Source organism: Pongo abelii, chromosome 15, assembly GCF_028885655.2.
Source record: "Pongo abelii isolate AG06213 chromosome 15, NHGRI_mPonAbe1-v2.0_pri, whole genome shotgun sequence".
NCBI lineage: Eukaryota > Metazoa > Chordata > Mammalia > Primates > Hominidae > Pongo > Pongo abelii.
In genome coordinates this window covers 55,330,446-55,349,026 of record NC_072000.2, presented here as the reverse complement: position 1 = coordinate 55,349,026, position 18,581 = coordinate 55,330,446, and the positions used below count along the sequence as shown (strand labels likewise).

The window sequence follows — 18,581 nt, the reverse complement described above, 5'->3', positions numbered from 1 at the left end:
ACTGACAGGCCAAACTTAGCTCAAGGCTCTGCACAATGCCTAAGCAGATTTCATGAGCCCCTCTTTCATGGGCCTGGGTGTCATGTTCCCATGCAGACAGACATTCCTTTAATTCATTTGTCCACAATATCCCACCATCAGATAAGAATACAATTCATGTCAACATAAAATCATGAAGATTTTTTACATATGCTATTATTCAAACCTCTGCCATCTTGTAGTTTTGTAATTGAATTGGTCTTTAGACCCAAATATCACACATTTATCCTTTACATTGAACCCATTATTCCAGCCCATGATCCCAGCTTTGGATCATAATTCTATCACTCAAATTATTCATTCCAGTAATTTGGTTCCAGGTTCATGTAGTATGCAAATGTTTTCTGCATGTCAACATCTGCAATCATGCAAATCATTGGCGAAATGTTGGCAGAAATGCAAATCACGGCAGAAACATCTGCAATCATGCAAATCATTGGCAGAAATGTTGCAATCATGCAAATCATTGGCAGAATTGGTCAAGTGGAATACCAGATGATTAGTCAGTGCACACCTATTTGCTACATAAAGGCAGGTATTCATGTGGGTCCTTTATTTTGAAATATTCTTTAGGGCTTTCCCTTCCAGATTTTAGAAAGGAAGTTGAAACAAGAAAGAGTACAAACACACAGTGGCCACACTTTCTTCTTTTCAACCAGTAACTGTCTTCTCTTTACCTTGAGCCCACATATATTCCTTCAGGCATTTCCAAACTTCAATGAAACAAGTTATGATAGAAATCCCATCATGAGCTGGAACTGAGCAGCACTGAGTGTGAATCATGAGTGCAGAGCTGCCAGTATTCTTGACTCTCTTCTTTCCTGGTACACAATAGGGCTGCATTTGCCCACCACTTTTGAGGTTAGGCATGGCCGTGTGACTTGTGTTAGCCAATGACATGCATGTGGAATGATACGTATTACACACTGGCAGGAGCTATAAAATCCAGCTATAGGGTTTGTCATGTTTCCTCCTCAGTGTTGTTTTGATCAGGGAAAGAAGTGTCAAGACAAAGCCTTCATTAGCCTGGGTCCCTGGGAGAACACAACTCTTAGTAGGGTGAATATGAGGGTGATGGATATGTCAGAGTTCCCCTGAGGACCCATATTGGACATGCAGGTTGAGTAAGAAACAAAGCCCCTGAGATGTTGTTTTTTTTTTTTTTTTTTCACTGTTCTATGACTTTGCCTATTGTTACACAGGGTAACTACAATGCAGAAGTAGAAAAATACATGAACTCCTCTTTACAAGAAGCTTACAGTATAGTTGGGATAAATCATACCCGCAAAATACAAGTAAGCACTCAGTTAGCATGAAGTAGGATGCTAAACTGAAAAGTAGAGATAATTAGCCAATAAGATGTGGTGCTAAATGTGAGTCACTGAGATGATGCATTAAAAGGGAATTAGTAAAAGGGGAGCTCAACGTGGGCTTACAATTCTCAGAACACATTTCATTTCTGCTAAGCAAAAGTGCAAATTATATAATTTAGTGAAAAGTATTATAGGAAATGGTTCTACAAATATGTTGACTCTTCTCTTTAAAAACTGTAATAAAAGTGTGGGCTTAAGTTATGGGGCCATTTTCCATGTATTTGATTTTAGTCTTTTCTAATAAGGTACTTACTTAGTGTTTTTTTAATGGACATATTATAGATCTTTGTCTATAATGGACAGATTTAGCACTTTATCAAGACAGAGGGGTCACCCTTTCCAGGAGTTTTATAGAAACCTTGGCAATTATTGTAATGCAGACAGATGGGGCTGATCATAGCACCCACTTAAATATGATTGACTTTGTTTCACAGAAAGGTCCGTTATTACAACTACACAGATAAATATTCGCCTGAATACCCAATATCAGTTTGGCTGACCTAGCAAAAATACGGCCTTATTTCTTTTTAAAATATATTCAGCCTCTCCTTTCTGTCCTTCTATAGGGATGAAGGAAGTTTGGTATTGGAATAGTCATTCACTCATTCAGCAAGCACCTACTCTCTGCCAAGGACTGTGCTATTATGAATACATATTGGTTATTCATTAATGAGCACAATAGTCTAGGGTCTGTCCTCAGGGAGCTTACAATGCAGAGGGGGAAGAGACAGACAGTGGAGAGGGTAGGGAGAATGACTTTCTAGTAGAAGAAACACCATGTCTTCCCTACTCTGAATCAGAAAAGAGTTTTGAGTATTCAAGAAAATCAAAGTCCAGCATGTATCAATCAAGCAAGGTAGATGAAAAGGAAAGTTGCTTGAGATGAGACTGAAGTTGGGTAATGGGCAGGCCACATGGGCCTTGGACTCTCTCTTAATTTCTTTTTCATTTTATCTCAAATGCCCTCAGAGCTTTAAACAGGGGATAAAGTGTGACACAATTTCCATTTTAAGAAAGTCACTCTGGCTGTATGAAGAATGGACTGGTAGGGTTAGTGTAGAGATGGTGGAGTAAGAAGAACTGTTGTAGAAGCCCAGGCAAGAGATAGCAGTGACCTAGACTGGAGTGGTAGGGATAGTAATGGCATGAAGTAAACAGACTGAAATATATTTGGAAGTAAAAGCTTAGAGAGGTGAGTATGGATGGGAGAGCTCCTGGTTTCTGGCATGAGCAAGTCTCCATTCTGCACAATAGGGAAGAGAGGAGGAAGAGCCAGAATGAGGAAGCAGAGTAAGGGTTCCCTGTTGTTGAATGCAGCTGTTATTGAATGCAATTGGATACATTGGTCTGAAGCTCAGCAGAGCAGAGTGGGCAAAAGATGCAAATGTGGGGGTCATCCGCTTAATGCTGGTATTAGGCTGTGAGTACAGGACAAGGCGAAGATGTGGGCTTGGAAATGTGAGCAAGAACAATGAAAGTTCTTGGGAGCCAAGAGGAAGTTGGATCAGAAGCCTAATAAGTTTAAGAGAATAATTCTTGACATCCCTTGATCTAATCGCAGATCTATATGAGAATATGGAAATGTTTGTACCTGCTCCCATTATGCCCCTAAATCACAGATCAAAACAGTAGCATCTCTGTGCCTATCTCTACATCACAAGTTAACTTCATTTTCAACTTTTACTACAAGTTTCCTCTCCCACTCGACTATTTTTCAAAAGAGAATGACATTTTTATCACAGCACAAGTTTTACTATCTAAGCAACCTTGGGTAGAGGAATGCTTCCCAAATACCAAACTGTGACAAAATGTTGTTCACCAATCCATGACAAAATAACAAAACTAGAACAACAGAACATACATAATGTCAAGATAAGGTGGCCAACAATCACTTCCTGGGACAGATGCTCCATTATTCTGAAATCATGTCAGTTCTACCCTTTTAGTATTAAAATATCCTTTCTTTTAAGAAATAATGGTGATAGATTTTTTTTTTTTTTTTGAGATAGAATCTTGCTCTGTCGCCCAGGCTAGAGTTCAGTGGTGCAGTCTCAGCTCACTGAAACCTCTGCCTCCTGGGTTCAAGTGATTCTCCTGCCTCAGCCTCCCAAGCAGCTGGCATTACAGGCATGCACCACCACACCTGGCTAATTTTGGTATGTTTAGTAGAGACGGGGTTTCACCAAGTTGGCCAGGCTGGTCTCAAACTCCTGACCTCAGATGATCCACCAGCCTCGGCCTCCCAAAGTGCTGGGATTACAGGTGTGAGCCATCGCACCCAGCCAAGATTTTTTTTCTAATATCCTTACTTAGCAAAATAAAAGATTAATAATTCTATGTAAAACTCTACTTTTTAATTGTTCAAATCTGTGAAATCCCAAATCAGGGAAGAATAAGAAAAGAGAAGAACAAAGCATCATTGAGGAGCCAAGTGCCAGCTCTCAGCTAGGTTTACTCTCTAGCTGAAACACTCCCTCCCAGACACAGCCTCAGGAGTCCCTAGGATTCACTTTTGTGCCTCAGCAGACACTGCTAAATGCCATGTACATTTGAAGTTGTTTCCAGACAGTCAAAACCACAAATGTCAGGGTGCACTTTATCAGTAAAACTGACTCACTGTGCACTAGGCAAAGAAATTCCTGCACTCCACTCTTAAGAACTGTAAACGGGGCCCCTGTAAACGGGGCTAGCTGTTCTCTCTTATGCTACTTACCATGCTTAGATCTTGATTTGAACAAATCAACTATAAAAAGACTGTGCTGGCAATTGAATACATGTGACTATGGTCTCGGTATTACTTACTATTAAGGAATTACTGTTAATTTTTTTAGGTGTATTAATGACATTATGCTACGAAAATATTATTTTCTTTTTTTTTTTTTTTTTTTCTTTTTGGAGACAGGGTCTTGATCAGGCTGGAGTGCAGTGACATAATCACAGCTCACTGCATCCTCAGACTCCTGGGCTCAAGCAATCCTCCCATCTCAGTCTTCCAAGTAATTAGGACTAGAAGTGTGTATTAGTCTGTTCTCAAGCTGCTGATGAAGACGTACCCTAGACTGGGCAATTTGCAAAAGACAGAGGTTTAATGGACTCACAGTTCCACGTGACTGCAGATGCCTCACCATGGCAGCAGATGAGAGAAGAGAATCAGAGCCAAGTGAAAGGGGTTTCCCCTTATAAAGCCACCAGATCTCATGAGTCTTATTCACTACCACGACAACAGTATGGGGGAAACTGCCACCCCCATGATTCAATTATCTCCCACTGGGTCCCTCCCACAACATGAGGGAATTATGGGAGCTACAATTCATGAGATTTATGAGATTTGGGTGGGGACACAGCCAAACCGTATCAGTGTGCCACCACACTCAGCTAATTTTTTAATTATTTTTAGAAACACGGTCTCACTATGTTGCCCAGGCTGGTCTGCACTCCAGGGTTCCAGTGATCCTCCCATCTTGGCCTCCCAAAGCACTAGGATTACAGGCATGAGCCATCACACCCAGCCAAGAAAACATTATCTTCTAGATACGCACACTGAAGTATTTGATATAAAATGTATGATATGTGGGATTGCTTTATAATATTTTAGCAAAAATAAAATAAATGAAATACAGCAAGCTGCTGAGCATTGATAAGTCTTGATGATGATGATGGTATATTTCACTATCTTACTTTTATGTCTGTTTGGAATTTTTCACAGTGAGAAGGAAGGAAGGAAGGGAGGAAGGAAGGGAGGGAGGGAGGGACGGAGGGAGGGAGGGGAGGGGAAGGAGGGGAGGGGAGGACGGACTCTGTCCAACACCCTTATCATTTCATAATGACTTTAAATGGAAGGAAGATAGATTAATAGGAGGGAGCAATTCCCACTAGTATTTGTGAATACCTATTTTGGGTGATCTCCATGACAGGAATGCACATGAAGGCACATAGTATAGTCTGATAGGGGTTACAACCAATGCTATGGAGATGAGGAAAAGGAAACTCAGGTTAGCCTACATTTCCATTTTTGTTTGTTTGTTTTGAGACAGAGTCTCACTCTGTCGCCCAGGCTGGAGTGTAGTGGTGCGATCTTGGCTCACTGCAACCTCCACCTCCAGGGTTCAAGCAATTCTCCTGTCTCAGCCTCCTATGTATCTGGGACTACAGGCACATGCTACCACACCCAGCTAATTTTTGTATTTTTAGTAGAGATGAGGTTTCACCATATTGGTCAGGCTGGTCTCGCACTCCTGACCTCAGGTGATCCACCTGCCACGGCCTCCCAAAGTGCTGGGATTATCGGTGTGAGCCACTGTGCCCAGCCTAACCTACATTTCTACATGGAAAATAGAAAGAGAACAAACTGGCTAAATGGAGCTACTTGGCTGCTAAAGAAATTCATTTCGGAGCAATTAAAAACAAAAACAATTATGTTGATACTTAAGGGCCTATCTCAAAATCCAGGGACAACACAGACCCTGCAGACACATGGGCTCTGCCAGGATTGGGGCAGCCACTTCCTCCAGGCCCTTTTGTTAATTGGACCTGGCAATAGCTGTCACTCCCAGCCATCCTGACTCTGGTCCTTTCCATTTCCCTGCCACTCAGATAAAGGAACATGAATTCTGACGCAGGGCATATGAAAAGGAAAGACAGCTCTTCCACGGTCACACCCAGAAGAGGGCAGATGAACCTGAGAAATAAAAATAAAATCCTAAGCCCTGCAGCTGACTGAACAGGCCCCCTCTTGGCCAAGGGGTCCACAGAGAAACCTTGAAAACTGAGTTCCAAGCCATGATTGGATGGGAGTTTGGACAGGCCTAGTTACACCTCCTCTCTTGCTTTTCTTTCCTAAGGGTTAAACAGAAACTAGTCCTTGGGAAAGGCTTGCTCCACCACTGATTTCAACCAACCCCATGACTGCCCCTCCCTTTTAGTGCCTTTGACACAACTGACCAGCATTCCTTCTGACCACAGAGTGGTTCTGGCCAGTCTACAGAGGATGTGCACTGAGGATTTTTGCGTCCAATGCTTCACCTTTGATGCCAGAGGGCTGAAAATTCTACGCTCAGATCACGCTAACACAGCCATTTGTTGAACATACGACCCATGGAGAGGCATGAAGTTCAATTGTGCATGTGTATGTTTTTCCTTTCATATTTATAACTCCTCCTACAGCTTATTAAGTATGTATTTCAGCCACCCCACTCAGCACAAATTTCTGTTCCCTTTGCCCCTCCCTTGAAGTATCTGTTTCTGGCTTCTAGCCAAAGGCTGTGTTTTCCAGCCTGTCAGAATAGCCACCTGCAGGCTGCAACCCTTTATGAGAAATAAAGCTCTCCTTTCCAAATGTATAAACCTCATCATTCTGCAGCTGACAATCCCATCTGATTGATATGTGGCTGAGAGCCTCTTTTCCCCTGCATTTCGTGGGAGGTGAAGCATGCTAACTGAATGCCCTGCAGAGAGAGCCGCAGATTCCCCCAGCTTTTCCCCGCATGCCTTCTATCCAGCACATCCAGGCTCCCCTCTCCTAAATATCACTTTCTTCAGAGTTTATCCCTGCTCCAAAACAGTCAATGGGTTCTGGAGGTCTATGCTTCAGCACAGTATGGTGGGTCAAAGGGCAGGCTCACAGCCATACTACAAAGGGTCAAATCCTGGCCACTTAAGAGCTGGGTAACCTGGGACTAGTTCTTAACCTCTCTCTACCTCAGCTTCCTTCCCTTCTCCTCTTCAAAAACAAGATCACAGGACTGTTGAAAATGGAATAAGTTAGTTCAAGTAAAGCACTTAGCACACACTAACTCAAGCACTTAATAACATTAGCATTATTATTCCTATAACCCACCCTTACTTGGTTTCACTGCAGGCAACCTATTATTGATCCCAAAGTGGAGTTAGATCCCCACATCCCTTTAATTTTTGCTCTGCTTGATGTTTTTCTGGCATGTTCTCTTTCTGTTGTTTCTGCAAATCCTCCCCACGTGTCAAGGTCAAGCTGAAGCCCTAACTTCTCTCCATATTCCGACTGTTGGGGCCTCCCAACCTCCTCCTTCTATAGAGTTTAACAGTATCTACCTCTACCTGAACATTTTTTAGGAAATGAGTGAGTGAGTCATGGCCTCATTAGGAAACAGGCAGCACCTAAAAATGATAATCAAAGACTATTAATACAGGAGTGGGCAGGGTTGAGAGAACCAAAAAGAGATGGCGGGTCACCCAGGGACTAGCAACAGGGGAAGCAGTTATCACCCAGGCTTAAAGGGATAAAGAGAGGGAGTAACTACTCCCTACTACTAGACACCAATGAGAGCCATCAGAGAGGCCTCCTAAGTTGCGGACTTGACATAGAGAAACACCACTACTGCCAAACCATTTGGAAAGTGGTGAATGAATACCCCAGCCTCTATCTCTTCCATGCTTCACAGTCTTTTGTAGGCAATTCCTATTAGCCAGACCCAACTGGAGGCCAGAGCCCAGGGAGAGGTCAGTCCCCTCCCCACCTACCCAGAGACACAGAAAAGGGTGGGGAATGGATATGGAGGGGTGAAGGGACATTAGCTAGCATGGACAGGTTTGTAGCAAGCTACATTCGCATGGACAGGTTTGTAAGAATCATCACTCCGTTGGGACCTATCTTGTATTCATTCTGTGGTGTCTCACGTGCAGGCCTCTGCAAGAGTCAGCATGATTAAGTGGAAAAAACACATGGACTTTGAAATCAGAGACCTCAGTTATTATCATCCAAACCCTGTCATCTTCCAGCTATATGACCTTAAGAAAGTAACAACTCCCCTGAGTTTCTGATTCTCAAATTCCTTATTGGTAAGATGAGAGTAATCTAGGGTTGTTATGAGAATTAGAGAAGTAATTCCCTATTCCCTACTTCCTAACTACTTATAATCTCCTTAACACAAAGGCTCAGATGATGAAGAAATAGCTCAGATGATGAAAAATAGGAATGTGTACATGTGCTGATGGACAGAAAATTTCTGTGAATTCTAAGTCTTACTGGGAAATTCGAGGGCTTTGTTTGGCATTGTCTTAAGCTGGCTTGTCTAATGAGAAAAGCAGAAAGATATCTAACAACTTGTAAGACCTTCAGAACCTCGCAAATCAGAGTATGGTCCAGCAGCATCACCAACACCTGGGAGCCTATTAGAAATGCATGTTCTGTACCCCTTACCACCAGAATCTGCATTGTAACAAGATCTCCAGGTGATCTGTACATGTGTTAAGGCCCAAGAAGTCCTGCTTTAGAAATAAAGGAACCCTAGAGGTCATCTAGATTCTGATCAAGCCACCCCAATTTATCAGGACACTGACATCCAACACTATGTAAATTGTCCAAGGACACTGTGGCAGATGCTGCCTATTGACTAATCCTATAGGCTCCAACCTCTCCTCTCATGCTAGTTTTCACTTCACAAGATGGAAAAGCTAAATATCCTCCCAGTCTCCCTTGCAGCTAGGAGTGGTTACATGACAGTTCTGACCAGTGGCATCTGCTGAGTGGGTTTCTTAAAAATCTTCTGCTTTCTTGGGAGGCTGAGGCAGGAGAACCACTTGAAACTGCGAGGCAGAGGATGCAGTGAGCCAAGATCGTGCCATTGCACTCCAGCCTAGGTAAAAAAGTGAAACTTCATCTCCAAAAAAAAAAAAAAAAAAAAAAATCTGCTTTCTCAGTAAAGAGGGGCATGCATGGAGACATCAACCTTCCCTGTTTGTCCTGTCTTAAAGGAAACACTGCTCTGGAGCTGAGGTGGGCATCTTGTGGCAATAAAGCCACAAGAGTAAGGCTAAAACAGCTACATGCTGAGGGTTGTAGAAGGGAAAGACACAGGGAACCTGGTCCTGGAGGACGCCGTTCAGCTGAGGCTGAATCAAGCCAGCAATTTCCTACTTTCAGCCTTCTTGTTATGGAATATACATAAATAAATCTCTCTTTATGGAAGACTCCACTTGTCAAGTTTTCTGTTACTTGAAGCCAAATTCATCCCACATAATGTCACACAGCTAGCAAGTGGCTAAGCCAACGTTAGGTCCCAGGGCCCCAGAGATTTTTCCTATGCCTCTTTTATTCATTAAGTCAGATAAATCTTTCAAAAAAATTTCTATAAACACATATGGAATCAAGGAGAAGTGCTAATGTGAGAATGCATCTGTGCATGGGAAGAGAGGTGTTATATAAACTCTTGTAGTGCTGGAAATAATATCTCTAGGGCAGATAACCAGGTTCAGTTTAGAAATGCTGCATGTGTGTGTTTGCCAAACTTTTAAAAGGGAGACAATGAAGAGAGGTGAGGGTGAAGAGCAGACAGATCTTCATTTCATCAAAGAATCTCCACTGGCCATTTGTGAACCACTTGGAATTTGATATATAAAATTTAAATAAATGTTAGGTAAAATTCCTCATCTGTGACACCACCAAATGTCATGTTGATGCATCAATCTCTGCATATTCTGTTAATATAGATTTACTGAGTTACAAAAAAAATGCATGTTTGTCTAACCAAAGGTTGCTATTCTCAAACTTACTTTAAAAAAAAAAAAAAGCCTAGGGGGAGGAGCTAGAATTCATTGACTCAGAGAAATCACAAAAGAAAATGAAAGAAATAGCACACCCAGAAAATGAAAAAAACAGCTTCCTTCCAGAAGTGGGACAGCCTGCTGGAGGAAATGCCCCCTCTGACTAAGCCCAGAGAAGATGCTGAACAGGCAAAGCCATCAGGACCAGGACAGACTCACCTCCCTCCCCTTTACCATGAGGTTTTTTGAAAAGCCAAGACGGATCTCGACTGGGCTTCTGCCAAAATCATTCTATCATTTTCAGGTGAATTAAATATGAGCTAGCAGACACTGAGCACTCACAGTAATTCGGTTTCTGTACAGCTACATTCTACAAAGCAGCTTTAATCCATGCTGCTACCTTGTTGAGCTGGCCCTCTCCCTCATTTTACAGATGAGGGAATTAGGAAACTTCCTCAAGATCACAAAGCAGCAAATGGGAAGAAAAAAATCCCTAAGACCCTGTAGGATCTTATGCTGCTTCTCTCTAAACTTACTGTGACATTCACCTTTATGTTGCCCTGGCCAGGCCTTGACACTCTCACCACCTTCCATGCGCATTCTTATTAGTTATGTCTGGTCTCTGTTTAAAAGTTACTTGTTTAAGAAATCTCTGCCTCATGCCCTGCCCTGGACTGGGTGTCCTTTGATGAGCTTCCACTATGCTGTGTACCTCTTAGCACTTTCAACTGTCATTAACTAATCAATTGATTGATTACATGAATTAAATAACGATTTGTCTATTCTGATGGTGGCACCAAGGGGTAGCTTGGTGTTACGCTGTGTGTGGCAGGACTGCAGGAGGCGGCAGTGAGGGAGCATCTTTGACTGCTCAACAATCTCCATCGGCTCTTCCTCATCATCATCCACTCCAAATAAACAGTTAACGTGAGAGGAGACAAGTCATTTTGCAATATAAGATCACCTTGAAGTCAAGTCTCTTTGCCATTCCCTTTCTGTCTCAAAACCAGACTGAAGTCCCAATCCCCTCTCCTGTAGGAACTTTAGAACCATTTTTTAAAGTCTTTCACTCTGATTAGTGTGAAGGTTCCATGAAAGCACGCACTATGTCTTGTTCACCCTTGAATCCCAGTACCTAACACAGTACTTAGCACATGGTAAGCAACCAAGTATTTGAGTGAATGAATGAATGACTTAGGACTCCCAGGTTAGTGCTCTTCCACCATATCACTCTGCCTCCCCTAAGATTGAAGCCCACAGAAACTTCTATCTTTGGACATTCTCTACTTCAGATCAAAGCACAGCCTTACTGGGGTCGGGGGCTTGGAAAAGCACAGCCCCGACAGACAATTCTCGGTCACGGTTTTAGCTGAGATGTTTCATCTTGCACGCAGTGCCCTTTCAGGAGGGCAGGGCTCCCCTCTTAAGCCATTCACAGAAGATAAGGAGAGGACTCAGACCCAACAGAATTAACACAGGAAACACAGAACGTTTGAGGGCCCAGATGTCCTTCTCTTCATCCAGGCTCTCAACACGTGGAATACTGAAACCTTTTCCAGCCCATTTCTCACAATCACCTGGAGATGTTGGTTTAAAGATGCCAATTCCAGGATTCCACCCTAGACCTACTGAATCAGAATCTCTGGGGGTGATCTGAGGAATCTGTGTTTTTAACGAGCTCTCCACCAAAAACAAATGCTTGTTTTTAACAAGGATTGGAGATTTTTTAATCTCCAACGCTGATACCTGCTACTCTGAAACGTCTTGACTCTCAAGTCACGGCCCAGCCTATGATGTTCAGAGGCTGACCATCAGTTTAGGCCATGCCAGGCCCATGAGGTAGAGGAATTCCGTGGAACTCAATCAGACTCCATTCAACCTGACCTTTTTTTTTTTTTTGCATTTTTAAATTAGAGTATAACAGTCACCACCAGGGGCAAATGGCCTGGATAGCTGCCCCTGCAGCCTCCCGCAATCTTATCCATATCACAGTCTGGAGATCTCTGACTCTGTCAGAGGGAGAGGAAAACTCAAGGATTGGGACCTGGTTTCTGTCACTTAAAAAAAAAAAAAAAAAAAAAAACAACAAAGTTCAAAGTTCCAGATTGAACCTGGGTGGCACAGGAATGCAGGGGCTTTTCTTTGTTTATTTTGAGGAAGAGCAGGGACACATTGGCAGCCAAATCCCAAAACCAAGACGGAATCACAAAGCCATTTCCCGGGTGTCTTGTTGCTCAAGAATTTCCCTGTCCCTTGTTGCTGGGTCTAGACGCAGCCTCCTGTTAAGGCAGAATACTTACTCACTAAAGTTCCCATTTTACGTCTAGGAGGGGCCAAGGCCAAGTCACAACAAATCCAAAATGCTCAACAGTGGTTAATGGATGCTTTCATTCTTTAAAATATAGGCACTTTTAGGAAATATGTAACAACCAGAATACCTCTCCCCACTACCACCAAAATGCACACAGTGTTCAGGATTGTTTATATAATTTCAAGGGTACATGTGTTCCCTGTAGCCTATCCATGGAACGCTGGCAATGGGGCCCAGACTAAGAACGATCATAAATATGTTGAAGAATTAAAAACCTGAAATGTCTAGAACGGTTTATCCACACCTGAGGAAATTCAAGGTAGGGATGGGATGGGATGGATGAGGACACAAGCTTGCAAATATTCTTTTTACTCATGTCTTAATTGTTAATAGAAATCTGGCAGAAATAAAATAGATATATGCAATATTTGTTTCTGGTGCTTTTATTAATCTGAAGTAATTTTGTTATTTTAGGGACATTAAAAATTCATCATACAGAATTTAATATACTCATAAAATAATCATGCTTGGCAAATTTAAAGGTATAATCTTGGAGATGATTAAATATTTATTAGTTGAATTTACTTTAAAACGTTTTATATTTGTTGTAGGGTGTTGAAACTGCTAGGCTTTTTTAAAATCTAGGGTTAGTTTTTGCTGGTGTATAAGAAGCATTCCAAAACTGCAAATTCTTTCTTTAAATAAAGAACTGTACTCTTTAAAAAAAAATCCGTTGTCCATCTCACATTCACATGTCTAGAAGGAGAACAGGTCCTGGACACTTGCTCTATTCCTCCACACTCTTGAGACCTGACCTATCTCCTGTTTGTTCTGAGTCATTAGGGCAAGTAGCACCACAGGCACACAGTCCCTGATCAGCCATGTGCCGACCTCTCTACTGATTCTCAAAAGACTAAGCACACCAGCAAGAGGCACTAGGCCTGTTGGCCTTTTCCTTTAAAAATGGTAGTGGCTCCCTGAATGTTATAAGCTTACATTTGTACCATTTTCCATTGATCCTAAGACACACCTTATAAGTCACCAGGAGAAACACCATCCTTTAGACGACATGATGCACTGCTTTAACTATAGTTATCCACAGTCATGAAAGCCTCTGATTGCTTTCACGTTTCTTTCATACATCCAAGATGTGCCAGCAGTTTCTGCTGTCACTCGACTGGGCTTGTGATGGCCAATCCTTCTGTGAAACTCATTAACAGTTTCTTCTACTTGAGGGATGGCTCTTCCTCTCTTAGGCTCCAGAAAGCAGTTCGGTTGTTACTTTTCAAAAATTATGCACTATTGTGTTCATTCCTCCAACCATGAGTATCTGCTTCACTAATATCAAATTAAAGTCCTGCTGCTCTGTTTCCATACCTTTTTGCACACAAGGTAATTTTTCATTTTAATGTCAAATCATAGTATAATTTTTTGAGGATCTTCTAAATGGCAATTAAATTCAACACCTATACCATCAACAATGCATCTAATTCAATTGACATGATGACCGTGTGAACTGCTATGGCATTATTAACAACTGTATCTCCACAGAGCATGACCAACACCATCAGCTGATCCCCAGAGATGTCGGGATGTGGCAGATGTGCATTCTAGAATCAATTAAATAGGGCTCCCACACTGTAACCCTGTGCTCTTGTCTTAATGTTCTGGCCGACCCGTGGTTATAACTAAAATGAAAAGGAAAAGAATTCCAACTAAGAATAGGATAATGATGAAACGAATAGTCCTTTCACTTCCTGCAATGTTCTGACTCCTTTCCATTACATGTCTTAAAGTGAAGGACTCAGAGCTATCTTTCTTACCTACTCACCAACAGTATGTCATGTTAGTTTGCTATGATCTTAATGACAATATCCTGCTACATCTCTTTTTCCTCCCTCAATCTGTCTCTTTTTCTCCTCTAATAACCTGGAAGGGGAACTAACTCCTATTTCATCTAGCTATACTAATACCACAACTTTGAGTTTATAAATTTCCTTCCTCTCATTTTTTAATCATAATTCCCCATAATAACTTTATTGAGTAGTAGAGAGGGGGAGAGACTATGAATTTGTGGATGATGTAACTGGGACAAGAAAGAGTTGGTAGGAAAACCAATACTAGCACTTAGCCTCCCAAACTTGTGTATCTTGTTCTCTGTTGTTTTTTTTTTTTGAGAAGGAGTCTCACTCTGTCACCCAGGCTGGAGTGCAGTGGCACAGTCTAGGCTCACTGTAAGCTCCGCCTCCCAGGTTCATGGCATTCTCCTGCCTCAGCCTCCCGAGTAGCTGGGACTACAGGCACCCGCCACCACGCCTGGCTAACTTTTTTTGCATTTTTAGTAGAGACAGGGTTTCACTGCATTAGCCAGGATGGTCTCGATCTCCTGACCTCGTGATCCGCCCACCTCGGCCTCCCAAAGTGCTGGGGATTACAGGCATGAGCCACCGCGCCCGGCCTGTTCTCTGATTTTAAGACCCCTTTGGGAAGAGCCATCCCACAAACAGAAGAAACTGTTAATGAGATCCCCAAAAGAATCTCTCATCACAAGCTAACCTTCTGGATGGGAGGAAAGTATTGTGGATTCCTAAAAGTTGAAGTTTGCTTCTATATGTTCAATTTAGTAAGCACTCCTATAAAGACAGTACACAAAGCTTGCCAGGCAGGGTACTGTTGGGTATTCCGGGAGGAGAGTCATTGCCCCAGCCTCCTCTGCCTGATAATCTAGAGCTGTTCTCAATTCCAGGATGGGGGAAGAGGCAGGGAGGGGGCACTTCATCTTGTGAATCAGCTTACATTTACAGGCCCCAGAAAATTGTTCCAGATCCCTCCCTGACAACACACACACACATGCAGGATATTGCAAATCATTTCTTGGGATTGATACAGCTCCTGGACATTAGAGGAGTAGCTCACGTCTGTACCCCATAACACTGAGCCACGAAACTCAGACAGATGAGCTTTTTCTCATGGTTAGTCCCACCCAAGTACAAAGAGACCAAGCCAGTCAAATAGTTTCAGGAGGAAGCAATAGCCTCCCTTGGTGTTCAGGTTTTCTTGATTAACATCTGTCAAAGAAATTCCTTGATCCTTCCTTCAGACCTGGTGTTTTGTGAGGCCTTCTTTCCTGGCAGGGTTGATGGTTAATATCCTCCAGAATGCACAGAAGGCCAGGGCACTTTTGAATAATCCACGGCCCTCCCTGAGGGGCCCGCCCATGATACCCCCTGCTCCCTGCATACCCCACCCTGTGCTCCACTCTTCTCTTCACAGCCCCTGGCCAAGACGCTGGAGCCTCAGATTGCCTTCTGAGCCCTCAGAAAGGAGTGCTCCTCTTAAAGAGGTCAGGGGACCCCACTCTGCCAGAAAAATCTCTGGCCAGGGCTATGGCTGCAGAGTTTCTGGCATTTGTGAGTTGGCGAGCGGTCAGGGAGTTTCCAGTCTTTTACAACTCTCGAAAAGCAACCTGATTTTTCATTTGAAGTCAGGATGTTGAAGTGTCTCTGAATCGCTGGGGACTGACATCTGGGATCGGAGCCTTGTCTTGGTGGAGCCAGAGTCTCCGTATCACTTAAGGACACAGAAATCCTGGTTTCTTTCCCACATTAACTTGTGAATACAAATATGAAGCTTTTTCTCAGATTCCCCACATCCTCTCTTAGAAAAGGAGACAGAGTTCCAGTTCTAGAGCCACAAAGGATCTGTTGAAACTCTGGCATTGCAGCCACTTTCTTGTTTCTTATTATTCTTCTTCTCTGGATGTCAGTGTTTCAAGGCCCTGCAGGGGAAGCTCAGATGTGGCCTCACGTAAATTATTACTACTATGAATTATAATATATAGTGCTTTTTAGTTAAAAGGATTTTACCTTTATTATTATTTTAACCTAATCTTCATCTGACCTCCCTAGTAATTCCATAGTGTATCAGCTGCGGTCCCAGCAGGGATCAGACAGCCATTCAAAGAGTTTAATTGAAAATTGTTTAAAGAAGGGACTGTTTACAGAGATGGATCAGTCAGAGTCCAATCAGGAAAACAAAAACTGTGCCAATTATTTTAATAAGGTAAATTAAATATAAAGAAAGGACTGGAGATCTTTATATGAAGTATCTAAAGTAGTCAATTCGTAGAGACAGAGAGTAGAATGGTGGTCATCAGGGGCTGGTGGACAGGAAATGGGGAGCTGTTTCAAGGGTAGAGAGTTTCAGTTTTGTAAGATGAAAAAGTTCTGGAGATTAGATGCACAACAATGTGAAGCTACTTAACACCACTGAACTGTGCACTTAAAAAGGTTAAGATGGTAAATTTTATGTGTTTTTCACAATAAAAAGAAAAAAAGAAAGCGGTTGGAGATCTGAATATGTGAAAGGAATCATAAAAGTAACATAGAAAAGCAACTGTGAAGGACAGGCTAGCACCGCTCGGGCCAGGAAACAAAGGGAAGAGCTTAGTGTTGTCACCCAGAAGCTCAGAGCAGGGTGGCAAATGTGGGTCTGAGGCCTCTGAAGAGGGGCTGCCTGGTTATCACAGGTCCTTGCGAGCAAGCACAAGGACGGCCCTGAGAGTGCCAGAAAAACACGGGAGGCTGCATCCCAAGGCTGCTGTGGGAAGGATGGCTGCTGTGGGAAGGATGGCTGCTGTGGGAAGGATGGCTGCTGTGGGAAGGATGGCTGCTGAGGAGACTCTAAGAGGAAGCGCAAGCAAAAGGAGGAACAAGTCCCTGCTCCTCCCTCCAGTCTTGCAGGCTCCCCACAGCACCCTGTATTGGCAGAACTGACAGAGAGCTGCTGACAAAGAGGGATGTCTTTTGGAACATCACAGCCCAGTACCAAAAAGCAGGGCATAAAAAAGGGTGGTGAGGAGCTAAGCAATATTAGCTTAGTAATGGGCAAGGTAAAGGGAATGGTAAAACAATCAGCAACCAGGAACAGCAGGAAGCAATTATTGCCCCTAAGTCTAAGGAGCAAGAAAAAGGGATGATGTTACGGGAAGCTTGTCAGGGCCATTAGGGACATGGCTGTAGGAGAGGGGCTGCCCAGCAGGATCTGTGGCCATCTGCTTAAACCCCAGCCAAGCAAGGAGGGAAGGGGGCAGAGGTGGGGGAAGAAACCCCCTGACTTCTTTCTCTCTCCCTACCTGCTGGTCACCATAGCTTAAGAAGGAATGTTTAACATATATTTAATCAAAATGGGACCTACTAATACACCTTTATCTGCATCTTCATCTCCCCATCTAAGGATAATAGTGACAATAAAACTGAAATCCCCCTAAGTTAATATACTTCAATTCATTCCTTCTCAACAGTTTAGCAGTAACTTGACATGAACAAAATTTGCTTTTAAGCATGAAAAATTGGTGATTTTTACCAAATTTATTGAAGCCTAACATGCATTAAAAGACTTGGAACTGATTTTTACAAATACTAGGAATATAAAAAGCAGAATAAATGTTTATCACCTGCTCCTCTTGCTGATTGTTGAAAAATTGCTTTGGATTCAAGTTCTCTAAAATGGGAATGATCATAATACACATCGCACAGGATTGTAGTAAGGATGAAATGAGAAAAAAACAGGTGAAAGCACTGTGGAAAGGGAGGTTTTATTTTCTGTTACGTTCAGCTTTCCCTGGATCTGGGTGTTCTTTAAAGCAGGGGTCCCCAACTCCCAGGCCACGGACCAGTACTGGTCCATGGTCTGTTGGAAACCAGGCCACACAGCAGGAAATGAGGGGCAAGCCAGTAAAGCTTCATCTGTATTTACAGCCACTCTCCATTGCTCATATTACCACCTGAGCTCCATCTCCTGTCAGATCAGCTGTAATATTAGATTCTCATTGAAGCATGAACCCTATTGTCAACTGTGCATGTGAGGGATCCAGGTTGCACGCTCCTTAGAAGAATCAAATGCCTGATAACCTAAGGTGGTGATGCTAGCGCTGTGTAGTGGCTGCAAATACAGATTAACATTGGCAGAGACGTTCGACTGCACAGAGACCATAATAAATCAATTGCTTGCAGACTCCTACCAAATCAGTGAGTGGCAAGTGACAATTAAGTACATCTGGTGGCAGACTTCATAGCGGCAAGTGAGTTGATGTCCTTCAGTTGTACAACTGCATCTGGTGGCCTTAAAAGCACATTTGAGACAACTTGAAATCTCCGTATGTTTTGGATTAAAGTCAAGTTGGAATGTCCTGAGATTGCCATAAAAGCACTGAAAATCCTGCTTCCATTTCCAACTTTCTATCATTGTGAAGCAGGGTTTTCTGCAGTGACAGCAACCCAAACGAGATTATGGAGTAGACTGGACATAAGCAACACACTTTTGGTGTCACTATCTCCCAT

General features: G+C 42.8%; 1 long non-coding RNA gene across 1 annotated transcript in view; it reads right to left on the bottom strand.

Annotated features, from left to right (window-relative positions):
* Positions 1–1,175: 1,175 nt before the first annotated feature.
* Positions 1,176–18,581, bottom strand: part of LOC129049767 (uncharacterized) — a 34,944-nt gene continuing 17,538 nt past the window's right edge. The window contains exon 5 of the long non-coding RNA XR_010136976.1: positions 1,176–18,363. This is a non-coding gene — a long non-coding RNA (uncharacterized LOC129049767). The remainder of the gene's footprint in view (positions 18,364–18,581) is intronic.